This window comes from Eumetopias jubatus, unplaced genomic scaffold (assembly GCF_037043125.1).
Source record: "Eumetopias jubatus isolate StellerSeaLion01/CBP00866 unplaced genomic scaffold, mEumJub1_p1.0 scaffold_7, whole genome shotgun sequence".
NCBI lineage: Eukaryota > Metazoa > Chordata > Mammalia > Carnivora > Otariidae > Eumetopias > Eumetopias jubatus.
In genome coordinates this window covers 49,005,443-49,021,846 of record NW_028274813.1, presented here as the reverse complement: position 1 = coordinate 49,021,846, position 16,404 = coordinate 49,005,443, and the positions used below count along the sequence as shown (strand labels likewise).

The 16,404-nt window shown below is 39.7% G+C and overlaps 1 long non-coding RNA gene across 1 annotated transcript in view; it reads left to right on the top strand.

Annotated features, from left to right (window-relative positions):
* Nucleotides 1–667: 667 nt before the first annotated feature.
* LOC114207301 (uncharacterized) overlaps nucleotides 668–16,404 on the top strand; it is a 28,914-nt gene continuing 13,177 nt past the window's right edge. Inside the window, exons 1-3 of the long non-coding RNA XR_003608824.2 lie at nucleotides 668–753; nucleotides 1,207–1,500; nucleotides 16,256–16,354. This is a non-coding gene — a long non-coding RNA (uncharacterized LOC114207301). The remainder of the gene's footprint in view (nucleotides 754–1,206; nucleotides 1,501–16,255; nucleotides 16,355–16,404) is intronic.

The following is a 16,404-nucleotide window of genomic DNA, read 5'->3' as shown; positions in this document are numbered from 1 at the left end:
TCTTAAAGCATTGGCTGTCATGAATGAATTGTATCAAATATATATACAGGTAATGCAGAAAAACTTCAGCAGTTAATCATTTAATACAAATGTTTCCAATGCTTTTAAATTCTTGCATTTCACTGAGAAGTAAGGGAAAGACCAGAAAAATAAAGCATTTGTTCAAGTTCCCATTCGACATTCAACAGATATTCAGTAAATGAAAAATGTGAAGTGAAGCTTAGATTCTACTGGCGGATGTGGACAAAAACTAAGAAATAAAAAGTGTGAATAGAGATGCAATGAAGGCGGTAAGGAGCTGAGAGAGCCTAGCAAGCAGGAGGAAGGGAAATAGCCAGCATACGTTTGCTTAGTGTCATGGAAGGCCGGGGCCTAAAGGACCAGAGGGAGCCAGCCTAGCAAGGCTGCAGGAAAAGGCATCCTGGGCAGAAGCAGGTTCAAATACCTTCATGTGGACAATGCTTTACATGTGAATAACTGGGGTGCCTCTTTCACATTCCTGCAGTATACTATAGTGTGCAACACTTCTGCACTTCCCCAGGTGCCACAAAAGCATTCGTCAACGTGTGATCATATTTTCTCCCAACAGAGCACTTCGATGGAAGCGTGTGCACTGAGCCGTACATCTGCTAACATCCACGCTACTGTGTAGGGGCTGGATTGGGAAGGAGACACGAGGGGCCACCATGGATCCTAACTGCCGTGATGGGACATTTGGAAGAAGAGCCAATCTGAAATCAAGGGTCAAGCCCGGTAAGTGCAGCATGAGCATCAGAAAAGCCTAGCTGTCTCCTGACCTGGAACATTCTCCAAAACTATCTCATCTCCTGCTGCTCTCTCCCTCAGTCCCTGTTACTCTTTCTTCTTGCTGCATGCTGACAGTAAAAAGAAAAAGGTGGGGGGTTCGGGGGGTATCAACCTAAAACCAAAACGGTACAGAAAGTTACAAAATGAAAAGCAGCAGTTCCTGGCCCTTTTCTGACCTACCGATCCCTCTTCTCAGATAAACTCACTTTTATCAGTTTCTGCTTTTAGTTCCTTTGGTGGTTTTTACCACATACCTAAATGGTAAATTATGCCTAGTTCCTCATTTATCAGTTTTAAACAGTTTCTATTTACTCCTTGCTTACTTACAAGCGCTTACTTGACTGTCTTGTGGATCTTTCCTTTATCAGTATGAAGAGTCTCTCCGTTGCTTTTTCACAGCACAATCACTCTCTCCTGGATATCCATGTGGCTTCCTCCATCACTTCCTTCAAATCTTTATTCAACTTAACATATGGTCCAGTGGGCACAGCAACAATGCATAATAAAAGGAAGTGGTACATCTGTGATCAGGCTCAAGCTGACCCAAAAGTCACAAGGAGGCTGCACTACTAGCAAGTGTCCCCGAACCCCGTGTCGCTTATCATCGGTTGCTCTGATGTCTTGCCCTCACCTCGTGGGGACTCCCCAGTGACCAGCTGATGGAGGATGGAAATTTCCAGGCTTGAGTCGCAGGTAGGTCAGCTCGGTAGGTGAGTGCAAGCAAGCAGGGACTGCACCATACTGCAGCCCCACTCAGGTAGACCTGAAAGACGGGGAAGGGGAAATTCTCCCAGTGCGTAGAACACCCAGCCGCCTATTTTGTGTGGAGAGAAAAGGGGCCTGAGGTAAGAATATACATAGACACACAGGTGGTTGGTCAGGGGCCTGGACTCAGCAAGAGTGGAAGAGGGGACAAAAGGAGGTCCAGGGGAGAGGTGAGTCAATGGACCCATGGGAGTGGGCACAAATGTGAGCATCTCTGAATCACACATTAATGCCCACCAGAGAACACACCAGAAAATGTACCAAACAACCAAGTAGACAGGATAACTCAGCCAATGGATGTCAGCCAGATTCTGTCATCAGCCACCCTAGCATGTACACAAGGTTCTCATGCACCTAGTAATTACTTTGGAGGCCACCCTTGGACCCACAGGTTGGGATCCCTCTTACCAAAGCTGATCTAGCTACTGCTGCTGAGAAATATCTGACCTACCAGCCACAGACACAAACAGTGAGCCCCTAAGATGGTACCATCCTTCTTACCAAGTCACTTGGTGGCAAACTGATTACATCAGACCCCTTCCATCCTGAAGGTGGCAGTGTTTCAGGCTGAGTGGAAATGATACAAACCCCAGGGATGGGTTTGCCTTTACTGCTCACAGTGCCTCAGCTGCTCTTCAATGACCCATAAAATGCCTTGGGATACCAATAAGCTCGCACATCAGCTATGCCTTCAAAAGGCTGTTTCATCACCCCATTGGGCTGGCAACTTCTGAATGCTATGAGATACAATAGCGCCCTGTAGATCCCACGGTCATCTACTTGTATCACCTCAGCAACTTTGTAGTTAAGTTCATCCTTTAGGCTGATATGCCAGCTTGGAGATAACACCCTGGAGAGATGGAACATTATTCTTCAAGACACAGCATACCTTAAACCAATGGTGTCATGCCTCAGAAGCTGGAATATGTAGGTTCAGTAAAATAGTAATAGAATAGAAGAGAGACTGCTCATAAACATTTCTAGTGACCCACTGCGGGAATGTTTGCTTCTCTACCCCCACGACTTTCGGCTTTGGGAGTCAAGAGGTCCTGGTTTTTAGAGGGTTAAAACCCTTCCACCAGGGGAAAAAGAGAGAGTCCCACTAAACTGAAAGCTACAGCTGCTGCCTGATCACTTTGTGTTGCTCAGAGTAGACCAGCAGCAAACAAAAGAGTGACACTTGCAGAGAAATTGCAAGAGTCCTCATCAGGAGGCAGGGCTGCTGCAACAACATAATAAGGACTTGAAAAAAATGTGTTAGTCATTAAAGTAGTCCAGTGGACATATCCGGCTGTTCCCATGCCCAATCAGAACTGTAAATGGAGGGGCACCTGGGTAAGCATCTGCCTTCAGCTCAGATCATGATCCCGGGGTCCCGGGATCAAGCCCACACTGGGCTCCCTGCTCAGTGGGGAGTCTACTTGTCCCTCTCCCTCCCCCCGCTCATGCTCTCTCGCTCCCTATCTCAAATAAATAAATAAAATCTTAAAAAAAAAAAAAGAACTGTAAATGGACAGATCACAGCAACCACGGACTGATAAGGACATGGAGTCAAGTGTTTAGACTCTCAAGGAATGGGGTCTGGGTTAATTCACCAAGCAAGCCACTTAGACCAGCAGAAGTGTTCACCAAAGAGAAGGGGAGTTTGGTAACGGTGAAAGGGGAGGAAAATTATGAGTATCAGTCATGACATTGGGACAAACCACCCTTTATTTTTTTTTAATTTATTTTTTACCTGTAAATTTTTATTGTTATGTTAATCACCATACATCACATCATTAGTTTTTTTTAATTTTTTATTGTTATGTTAATCACCATATATTACATCATTTGTTTTGGTGTAGTGTTCCATGATTCATTGTTTGTTCATAACACCCAGTGCTCCATGCAGAATGTGCCCTCTTTAACACCCATCACCAGGCTAACCCATCCCCCTACCCTCCTCCCCTCTAGAAACCTCAGTTTGTTTTTCAGAGTCCATCATCTCTCCTGGTTCGTCTCCCCCTCTGACTTACTCCCCTTCATTCTTCCTCTCCTGCTATCTTCTTTTTCTTTTTTCTTAAAATATGTTGCGTTATTTGTTTCAGAAGTACAGATCTGTGATTCAACAGTCTTACACAATTCACAGCGCTCACCATAGCACATACCCTCCCCAATGTCTATCACCCAGCCACCCCATCCCTCCCACCCCCCCACTCCAGCAACCCTCAGTTTGTTTCCTGAGATTAAGAATTCCTCATATCAGTGAGGTCATATGATACATGTCTTTCTCTGATTGACTTATTTCACTAAGCATAACACCCTCCAGTTCCATCCATGTCGTTGCAAATGGCAAGATCTCATTCCTTTTGAGGGCTGCATAATATTCCATTGTGTATATACACCACCTCTTCTTTATCCATTCATCTGTCGATGGACATCTAGGCTCTTTCCACAGTTTGGCTATGGTGGACATTGCTGCTATAAACATCGGGGTGCACGTACCCCTTCGGGTCCCTACATTTTATCTTTGGGACAAACCACCCTTTAGACAAAAATGCCCTTTACAAGCAGTGGAGGGCTATTCATCCCACTAACCTTTCTCTTGTAAGTTGTCCCAGAAATTGTGAACACCCAAAATCTTGAATTGTAACTGAATGTAGCAAACTTAGTATAAGAAGAAAAATGATTTGAGCCATGCAAGGGGTATAGCTGAGTGGATGCTCTTGGTACTCCTCCCCAGTGCCCTGGAGTATGGAGTGGTAACAACTCTGCTCCCTTCTGAGAGAACAGCCCTCTTTCAAATGGGAATGCCTCACCCAGGAGGCCTCACCCACCACCGCCAGGAGGCAGATCTTGGCCAATGACCGGAGAGAATGTGCCTCAAGATGGGATCAACACCGCAGCACAATTTACATTCCAGGTTTCCCCGTGGATTCCGAGTGAAACGGTATATGCCTGAGATCACCACATTCTTGCTTATCTTCTTCCCCCTGCCTTATCCTACTTTTCACCCTCCTTTTCTACAGAGAACACCTTTCCCCCCTCCCCAATAAATCATTTCATTCACTAAGGCCCCATCTCAGGTTCTGCTTCGAGGGAACCCAATTGAGAAACCACCACACTGAACTGATTCTGCAAAAAATAAAATTCATTCCCTACTGTCTCACAGTTTACACTGTATTTTTCCCTAACTAATAAAAATAGAACACATTAGTTATTTAAATTAGAAACAGAAGACTTTCTTAAACTGAGTCGAGGAGGGTATATCCACTTAAATTATTTTTCTAAGTGGTTTACTCAAAGCATGACCCTCTAAATAAAACATTAGGGTGATCTGCCCTCCCTACAATCATATTATATGGCCAGTATAACATGAGCACTTAAACTTATAGCTAAGATAGCCTCACTAGGAAGCTAAGTGCTCACACACAACTACTCTGATCATGGCAGGCTGGCCCTGTCACCAGCTCTGTCATGGGAAGATTCTAGGCCAAAACCCTTCTCACTCTACCTGAAAAAATAAGCACTCAGCCAAATAGCTTCACCTACCCACCTGAGAACCTCATAGGGAAATTTTAATCTGTCTAAAGCGAAATTGAAACCTTTGACTACGGAGGACACACGTTTTATTTTACTGGCAGAATAAGAGACCTTACCTAATCTACTCTTAAATATTAATCAAGTGTTTTAAAACTATCAGAAAGGGGCACCTGGGTGGCTCAGTCATTGAGCGTGTCTGCCTTCAGCTCGGGTCATGATCCCAGGGTCCTGGGATCGAGCCCAACATCGGGCTCCCTGCTCCGCAGGAAGCCTGCTTCTCCCTCTCCCACTCCCTCTGCTTGTGTTCCCTCTCTTGCTGTGTCTCTCTCTGTCAAATAAATAAATAAATAAATCTTTTAAAAAAATAAATAAAAAAATAAAACTATCAGAAATTTCTTCCTGTGACTACCCTAAATTTCTCTTATGGTGATTTTGTTATAGACTTAGAAGATAGGTAACAGACTATTTCTCATCTTTATTTTTTAAGATTTTATTTGTTTATTTGACAGAGACATAGCAAGAGAGGGAACAGAAGCAGGGGGAGTGGGAGAGGGAGAAGCAGGTCTCCTGCCAAGCAGGGAGCCTGATATGGGGCTCGATCCCAGGACCCTGAGACCATGACCTGAGCCAAAGGCAGATGCTTAACGACTGAGCCACCCAGGCACCCCCAGACTGTTTCTCATCTTAAATAATTTAAATGTCTACACATTTCCTTATGGGCCCTAGCTTTCTAAGCAACCAATATCTGTCTATTTACTAAACTTTTAAAGCATCCCATCAACATGCCTATCTATTGTCTCCTCAAAATTAAAGGTCCAAATACATGCAAAATGACTCATCAAGGGTCACACTAATAGTAGAGATCAGTCTTAAAACATAAAATCACTATAATGTTAAGTCACTTAGCATCATTGCTATTGCTCTTTTGCTCTTAGGGCTTGTGTTTTATTCACATGGCATTTTGGTCCTCTACTTTTTCTTCCTCTCCAATTTCTCCATTGAAATTCAGCATTTTTATCTAATTGTTTATCAAACAATTTACCTTAATTGTCATTAAAGTCACATCTATTACTCCAAAAGCATCAACAGTGACTCTCAGTTATATATTCAAGTTTAAATTTAAATAAGTACAAAAATTATTTTCCCTCCTTCAACAGGGCCTTTGAGAACAACGGCCAAATGACCCCATTCACTGTTCACTTGGACCAGTGTCTCAGAGTCACATATCATAATCATCTGTAGATCTTTGTAAAAAATAAACACATGCCTGGAACACTGCCCTGTGGATTCTGAATCTAGACAAGGTGCAAACTGGACATTTTAGCTCAGAAGCTCCACAGGTAATAATAATAATTAGAATCATTGAGTATTTATCAAGTGCCATGCACAGTGTGAAATGTCTAATCATGATTCTGATGATTACCTCTACTTGAGAACTACTTCCTTAACAAACAATAGGCCCTTAATTACCTTTGCAGTAGAGATTATTAGCCTTGGTGTCCATGGTCAAGCTTAGGAGTCCATCAATCTCTTCCTGTTGTAGGCAACATCATGTGTATGTGAGAGAGAGAGAGAGAATTTTCCTGGTAAGAGGATCCATCATACCTTTTATCATTTCTTTATTTTTCTGACAGTGTGCCTGGGTGGTTCAGTCAGTTAAGCCTCTGACTCATGATTTCTGATCAGGTCTTGATCTCATGGTTATGAGATGGAGCCCTGCCTCCAGCCCAAGCTCAGCGGGGAGTCTGCTTGAGATTCTCGCTCTCCCTCTCCGTCCGTCCCTCCCCCCACTTGCATGCTCTCTCTCTCTCTCTCTCTCAAATAAATAAATAAAATTTTTTAAGAAAAAAGATTTCTGACACAAGGGCGCCTGGGTGTCTCAGTCAGTTAAGCCTCTGATTCTTGGTTTCAGCTCAGGTCGTGAAATCAGAGTCATGAGATCAAGCCCCATGTGGGGCTCCCTACTCAGTGGGGAGTCTGCTCCAGATCCCCTCCCCACTGCTTGCAGTCTCTCTCTCTCTCTCCCTCTCTCTCTAAAAACAAACAAATAAATCTTTTAAAAAAAAGATTTCTGACACAAAAGTAGTTTAAGTACTGCTTAGGATAAAATTCTGCTGTCATTATATATTCACCCACATTTATTCACTCACTCACCAAATATTTGAGCCCCTACTACATGCCAGATACACTTTCAAAGTTAGAGAATACCAATGAACAAAACCAAGCCCCCAAGCCCCTGCTTCCCCTCAAGGAAACCTCTACTTTAGAGGAATAAATATATAATTATATAATATGTCAACAAGTCTTTGGCTCAGAACATAACTTCGTAAACTACTGACAAAAAATGCACAATCAATTGTGGCATTTGAGACTCCCATTCCAAAGCTAATTCTAAAACCCATGCTATTTCCATTTCTTGCTATTTTCAAAAAACAACCTATTTCGTGATGACAAAATTCTTACCTGTTATCTGTTACTGCTTACGGCAGATCATGTCATAAATAAATGGCATTTTTCAGTTTCATAAAATGTTGTTGGGTGTTCAGTTATTCAGAAGTATTTCCAAAAGGTCAAAATAGTCATGTTGTATTTCTCCAAATTCCATGGGCAAATGCAGAAACAAGCAGATGAGGAAAGCTTTTTCTTATTGATATCACACATTTACATTATAATTCCCAGAATACATCATGTTTTGCTTTAAACAGTCAATTATCTTTCAAAGAGAATTAAATATTTGCAAATGTCTTTTATTTCTATTCACATAGTTAACAATTTCTGGTGTTCTTCATATCTTTATGTGGATCCTGGTTTCCATCTGGAATCATTTTCCTTCTGTCTGAAGAACTTCCTTTAACGTCTCTCATAGGGCGGGTCCACTGGTGAATAATTCCTTCTTTCACTTTTGTATGTCTGAAAAAATCTTTATCTCCTCTTCATCTTTAAAAGATATTTTGCTATTATGGATTTCTAATTTGAATGGTTTCTGTTTTACTTTGTTTTTGTTTGTTTGTTTGTTTGTTCATTCTTATTGCTTGTCTTTCCACAGTTTGAAGATGCTCCTCTGTCCTCTGGCTTATGCAGTTTCCTACAGGGAATCAGCAGCCACTCTTACCTTTGCTTATTTTTATGAAATGCAGTTTTTCCCCTCTGGCTGCTTTTATGATTTTCTCTTTATCACCGGTTTTAAAACATCTGTTTTGATATGCTGTGATATAGTTTTCTTTGTATTTGGAGTTTATTGAGCTTCTTAGACCTGTGAGTTTATGGCCTTCATAAATTTGACATTTTTTCATTAGTTCTTCAAATATTTTTCTGTCTATTTGCTTTGCAAGAACTTCAGTTACATATATATTTGGCCAATTGAAGTTGTCCCACAGTTCACTAATACTCTCTTTTTTTTTAAGACTTTTTTATGGATGGATTTCACTTTGGATAGTTTACATTACTTTGTCTTCAAGTTCACTAATCTTTTCTTCTACAGTGTTTATTCTGCTGTAAGTCTTACCAAGTTTTTATCTCTTTAAGTCCAACTTAGGTATTTTTCAAATATCTTCCATGTCTCTACTTAACAAGCTCAATCTTACCTCTAACTTCTTGAACATATGAAGTACAGTTATAATAACCGTTATAATGTCCTTTTCTTCTACTTAATTTGTTTGGAGTTTGATTTGTTTTGGTTAGTAGGTGCATCTAATTCCTATAACTCTATCTTAGTCAGAAGCAAAATTTAACTTAGATTTAACTATAATCCAATTTTTAAAATTAAATTGTCTGATAAAAATTATTCAGTAGAGAAACTTTGAAGAACAGAGGTTCAGTATAGAAGGAACACCTTTAGGATATAAAACATGAAGAATTTTAGTAAATTGATTTAAATAAAGCAATAAAATTTAAATGAAGGAATTTAAATAAAAAATAAAACTTAAATTAAAAATTTAAATAAAAATTTAAAGGTTTGAGGAAATATACTGATTCAAATTATTTGTATAAAGCCACTTGATTATATTATCAACCCCATTCATCTATTTCTTGACCTGTGTGGGAGTTACACAGGTGTTCATTTTAAAACAATTTGTTAAGGCACACATTTATACTGTATACACTTTTTTGTAATATCTTATCTTTACTTTTTTTTGAAGACATGAAGTCACATCTTCAAGGAACTTATAATAACAGAGTAAGACTATGTATACAAATAGCAATGCCTCAAAATAACTATCAGATGCACGATCCTAATAAAGTGCTCCGTGCTTCAAAGCAGGGAGAAAGTATTCCAACTGAGTATAATAAAAGATGGCTTAATAAAGAAAAGTGTCTATGAACTGGATTACCTACAATAGTAGTTAAGATTTGTAGAACCCTTTACCGTTTACAAAGGTATTTGGCATACGATACATCTTTTGAAGGACAGGTAGGATTTTAGTGAGAATGAGACCAAAAAGCATTCCAAGCTGAGGAAACTGTATAACTAAAGACCCTGACGTATGCTGAAAGCATGTTCAACAAATAGAAAAAAAAATCCTGTTTGTCTGGGACTAGGCATTCAGCCTCAAAAACAGGTTGAGAATACATCATGGAAGTGCTTGAATGTCTAGATATAACACTGATCAGGCAGGAATAGGGACACTCCTCTCCTAATCTGCCCTGTCTCTGTTGCCCAAGTCAAAAACCAAAAGCCATCCTTGATTTCTTTCCCTCTACCTTCACAGCTCATCTATTGACAAGTTCTACTTATTCTGCCTCCAAATTATATCCACAAACTATTTTTCTCTCCTCCCCTGCTGCTACAACCCCAGGCCAACCAACCATTATCTCTTACTTTGGGACTTTAGAGTCCCAGGAAAGCTGCCCAGAATAGATAGCATCTGCTGTACTCAGCATGCCCATGAAGCTTCCATGAATTTTATGAACCCTTGGCTAAATAAACCAGAAACTTCAGTAGGCATCTGGGTGTGTGGTCTGTTCCACCAAGCAGCCCATCTAATATAATATAGACCTAAAATGCTTTTTTTTTTTTCATGGTGCTCTGTATTCCTTTTTCAGAAAGCAGACAGACTAAATATCAAAGCTCAGTGTGAAAAAGAAAAGATAATCAGCTAAAATTAATGTTGCTGCTAAAATTCTACAGAACTTCTGATAGCAAATAGCCTGTTGAACTATAAAGTTCAAGTTTCCTTTTAAAAGTTTCTTTTCTTGGGAAATACAATTTTGTGCAAATTCAGATTTCCTCTAATAAGATTTTTATAGCATCTGATTTGATACTCCAATCCCTTACTAAGTTTCTATATAAAAGCTTCCACTCTTTTGGATGTAGCCATTCCTGCTGTATACCTATGATCTTTCCAAAATAGCCATGGAAGTCTGCTTCATTCAGCTAGTGTCTGCTCTCTGCTGCCAAATGAGGTTACACTGCTTCTGAGGTCAGGCTCTGATTAGCTGCATAAGCGGGTAAAATTCCATCCTGGTCCCATGAACATCACCAACCATACTTTGCAGAAAGCAATCCACGCTGCATTATCTATAATGTGTTTTCTCAGGGAAAAGAGTCAGATGTTAATAAAATAACCCTCTTTCTGTCTAAAGTTGTCCCAAGTTTACCATATGTACTAACTAAAATGAACTCAAGATAGATTACAAGATCCTATCCCTGATAAACATGGACGCAAAAATTCTCAACAAGATACTAGCAAATCAAATCTAATAGTACATTAAAAGAATTACTCACCAGAGTCAAGTGGGATTTATTCCTGGGCTGCAGGGGTGGTTCAGTATTCACAAATCAATCAATGTGATACACCATATTGTAAAAGAAAGGATAAGAACCATAAGATTGTCTCAATAGATGCAGAAAAAGCATTTGACAAAATACAGCATCCATTCATTTTTTTTTATATTTTTAAGGATTTTATTTATTTATTTTTTTGTCAGAGAGAGAGCACAAGCAGGGGGAGCAGCAGGCAGAGGGAGAAGCAGGCTCCCTGCTGAGCAAGGAGCCCAATGGGGGACTCAATCCCAGGACCCTGGAATCATGACCTCAGCCAAAGGCAGACACTTAACCAACTGAGCTACCCAAGTGTCCCTACAGCATCTACTCCTGATAAAAACTCTCAACAAGGTAGGGATAATGGGAATATACCTCAACATCATAAAGGTCATATATGAAAGACCCACAGCTAATATCATCCTCAATGGGCAAAAAATGAGAGTTTTTCCTCTAGAGTCAGGAAAAAAGATAAGGATGTCCACTTTCACAATTGTTATTTCACATAGTACTGGAAGTCCTAGCCTCAGCAATCAGACAACAAAAAGAAAAATAAGGCATCCAACTTGTCAAAGAAGAAGTCAAATTTTCACTATTCACAGACAACATGATAGTCTATGTAGAAAACCCAAAAGACTCCACCAAAAAATTACTAGAACTGATACACGAATTCAACAGTCACAGAATAAAAAATCAACATACCGATATCTGTTGGATTTCTATACACCAATAATGAAGCAGCAGAAAAAGAAATCAAGGAATAGATCCCATTTACAACTGTACCAAAAACCATAAGATATCTAGGAGTAAACCTAACCAAAGAGGTAAAAGATCTGTACTCTGAAAACTATAGAACACTTATGAAAGAAATTGAAGAAGACAGAAATAAATGGAAAAACGTTCCAAGCTCATGGATTAGAATAAAAATATTTTTTAAATGTCTATACTACCCAAAGCAATCTACACATTTAATGCAATGCCTATCAAAATAAAACCAGCATTTCTCACAGAGCTAGAACAAACAATCCTAAAGTTTGTATGGAACCACAAAAGACCCCAAATAGCCAAAGCAATGTTGAAAAAGAAAAGCAAATCTGGAGGCATCACAATTCCGGACTTCAAACTATATTACAAAGCTGTGATCACCAAGACGGCATGGCACTGGCACAAAAACAGACACACAGATCAATGGAACAGAGTAGAGAACCCAGAAATGGACCCATTTGGTCAACCATATGGTCAACTAATCTTCAACAAAACAGGAAAAAATATCCAATGGAAAAAAGACAGTCTCTTCAACAAATGGTGTTGGGAAAACTGGACAGCAATATGCAAAAGAATGAAACTGGACTACTTTCTTAAACCATACACAAAAATACACTCAAGTGTTTAAAAGACCTAAATTTGAGACAGGAAACCATCAAAATCCTAGAGGAGAACAAAGGCAGCAACCTCTTTAACCTCGGCTGGAGCAACTTCTTACTAGACACGTATCCAGTGGCAAGAGAAACAAAAGCAAAAATGAATTATTGAGACTTCATCAAGATAAAGGAAACAACCAACAAAACTAAAAGACAACCTAGGGAATGGAAGAAGATATTTGCAAATGGCATATCTGATAAAGAGTTACTATTCAAAATCTATAAAGAACTTATCAAATTCAACATCCAAAAAATGCATAATCCACCTAAGAAGTAGGCAGAAGACATGAACAGACATTTTTCCCAAGAAGACGTACAGATGGCTAACAGACACATGAAAAGATGCTCAATATCACTCATCATCAGAGAAATAAAAATCAAAGCCATGATGAGATAACACCTCACACCTGTCAGCATGGCTAAAATTAACAACACAGGAAACAACAGATGTTGACAAGGATGTGGAGAAAAAGGAACCCTCTTACACTGTTGGTGGGAATGCAAACTGGTGCAGCCACTCTGGAAAACAGTATGGAGGTTCCTCAAAAAGTTAAAAATAGAACTACCCTACAACCCAGCAATTGCACCACTAGGTATTTACCCAAAGGATACAAAAATAATGATTCAAAAGGGTACATGCACCCCAATGTTTACAGCAGCATTATCAACAATAGCCAAACTATGGAAAGAGCCTAAATGTCCATCAACTGATGAATGGATAAAGAAGATGTGGTATATATACAATGGAATATTACTCAGCCATCAGAAAGAATGAAATCTTCCCATTTGCAATGACACAGATGAAGCTAGAGTGTATTATGCTAAGTGAATTAAGTCAGTCAAAGAAAGACAAATATACTGTATGATCTCACTCATATGTGGAATTTAAGAACCAAAACAGATGAACATATGGGAAGGGGGAAAAAAGAGAGAGAAGGAAACAAACCATAAGAGACTCTTAGCCACAGAGAACAAACAGGGTTGATGGAGAGAGGTGGGTGGGGGGATGGGCTAAATGAGTGATGGGGATTAAGGAGGGCACTTGTTGTGATGAGCACTGGGTGTTATATGTAAGTGATGAATCGCCAAATTCTGCACCTAAAACTAATTTTATCATTTATGTTAACTAACTAGAATTTAAACAAAAACTTGAAATTAAAAAAAAAAAAGATAGATTACAAGATCCCCCTAGAAGCCTGTGTTCTGCCTGAAATCCCATCTCACTTCAACTGTCATCTTTTACCCAGAAACCACACAGTAAAAGTTGTTGAAGGAGGAGAAGAGGAAGAGAAAGAGATGGCATGGGCAACAGTGCCCCCAGCCCCAAGGAGGTAAAAGAGATTAAGAACTGACACTAATAATTAGGAGTTCACTGCCATTCTCTGAAACAATTTCAGGAGAAGAGATAAAGAGCACTGTTCAGAACATACATCCTCTTTCCCATCAGTAACCCAAAAACAAAAGACTGACCTGCTTAAATCAGTTTCAAAATGGCTATGCCAGCACACCAAGGTGAATCCAGGCAGCCCGCTCCCCTAATTAAAATACAGCCAAGCTACTGAGCCATTCAATATGATACCTCGGGTGGGCAGATATCCACAGCATGTTCCTGAAACCAAATTATGATGGGATGAATATTGTTAATGCCTAACCCCAGATCCCCTTGTCCTCCTTAAGTTACTGAAGTTAGTGGTTCACAACGAGCTGACAGCTTCCCACTTCATGCACCTGTGTGTCTCCACCTCTCCACCTGCAGGCTTTCTCCAGAGGGGACATCAAGCAGGCTCAGCCTGGAAATACATGAAATAGATCCTCAAATCCCCAACCAATAGGGGACAGGAAGCGGTAGATAACCATCTCAGCCTCCCTGCTCCCCTCTGGGAGAGTTCTGAGGTGGGCCCGTGCAATTTCTCAGAATGCCCCCGGTGGGAATAAACCCCACTTGCCCAGAGTAGTAACCAGGTATTGGCTTCTCTCTCTTCCTTTTTTCATTTTTCCCACTTCCTCACTGCCGTGGGTGCAGACAATAAAAGGATGTGTTGTATGCAGAGAATTTTAAAACAATAACAAAACCAGCTTAAAGTCAGTCTGCTTTCTATTAATACCACTGAAAATTCTAAACAACGTACAAAAATGCTCCCCCTCATTGGGGCAAACCACTCCCATAGGCACCCCCAACTTGGTATGCCACTACTAAAAAGGTTAGCCATGCCCATGATGGCCTTGACATCAGACGGACTTTGGTTCAACCCACACTCTGTCACTTACTAGCAAGTGTCATGTAAGCTTGAGTAAATGACTTAACCTCTGTAAGCTCCATTTCATTGTGTGTCAAATAGAAGTACTAGTAGGACATAGTATTAATAGTATTGGTATAATTGCATTAAGTAGTATTAAATGAGAAATACACAGCAACTGCTCACCAAAATATCTGCTGTGTATGGGTTCATAAATAGTAGGTTCTGTTAATATCATCTGACCTGAATATTTACCAAACTTTTAATCTATTGAATTTAATACAGTCATTAATGTATACATTAGTCTCTTTTATCATCCAGAAGGCATATGTAGTTACATTAAGATTAGCACAGACTATTCATATCCCTCAAAGTATTTAGTTTAATTACACTCTGTTCCCTGAAATAAAATGTCACCAGATACCTCCAACTCATAATCTTTTCAACATTTATTCAACTCATCTCTAGTTTTCTATCTCCTTCCTTCCCCTTTATCTTCAATTTTACTTTTTTCCAGTCCCTACTGAATTCCTGATGAGGCCTACTGATTCCTATTTACAATCCATAATGGGAGCTTCATAGCAAAAGAGAAGTGAATTTTAAGTTCACTCAGGCTGCTACATAACCTGTTTGAATTTTGAATTTCTTTGGCTCTTAAGATTTTAAATATCCGTTCATCTAGCTCTACTATCTTTGAATATGACAGAATCCTGCATTTTTTCATATTCTTCATATCTGATAAGACCTTATAACTCATAAATATATTAAAATGATATTCAATTAAATTCTGATGATTTCTCATGGGCTTATGTGGCTTTGCCATCCCAGCTCTTAAAGTCATTCTACTGACAAGCACTTTAGCGGTATCTGCCCTAAAGCAGTCTAGTGGAGAATAGGGTGTTTCATTCTGGAGTCAAAACTTGGCCATGCCAATCACTGCTTGCATTACCTTGGGCAAGTCACTTACACTTTCCTTACCGCAACGTGAAGATAATACCAGTAGCTCCCTTATGGAGTTGTTGCAGGGATAAATAAGGAAAGTGTCCATGATGGTGCCTGGCACGTAAGGTATATGCAATCATTTAAGCTGCTATTATTATTATTATTGTTATTACTATTACTATTTCCAACTTATAAAATATAGTTTTTTATATACATTTGTCCTTCTTGACAGTAAATGCCTGTATGCCCTAATCCAAGACAGGTTCATCTCTTTGAGGTGCTTTCCACAAATGTCCCATAAATGCAAGTTGAATTGAGTGCCTAGCTTGATTCATTGGCTCCTGGTATATACTTGGGCATAATTTAAATAGTTTCAATGTTCTCCTTTTGCATTTGCTCCACTAGTGAATTTTACTAACAAAACACATAATGGTTAAGAGGTTGTTTTTCTCGGGCTGACAGGATCTCCCCGCACTGTAGCTCTCCACCCCTTCTTTCCAGCTGGGTACTCTCACCTTCCTTCTCTCAGATGCAGTCCCTCAGCTCTGACACTCCCTCTCTGAGGTGGCTGATGGAGCCTCATTCTTCAGTACCAAACACCCTCATGCCAACTTTCCTGGCTGCCTGAATTGGGTGTGTGATCTGCTGTGTCCATCTGAAATTGAACCCCATGCTTATGTGGATCTATCTAGATCCATTGCCTGTTCCTACAATTATAATTGCCTGAATCATTACAGTAGTTATATGTCTTTATATTTTCTAAAGTTCTTTCAAGAACGTTTTCTTATTTGATTCTCCAGTGAGAAAGGAGGACTCATATTATTATTCCTAATGTGGACTAGAAGAAATTTCAGAGAGGTGGTGTCTACCAGAATGGAGACTACAACAAGGATTTACAGGTGAGTAACAGATTAAGAATTCCTAAATGATTAGGAATCACCTCGAGTAC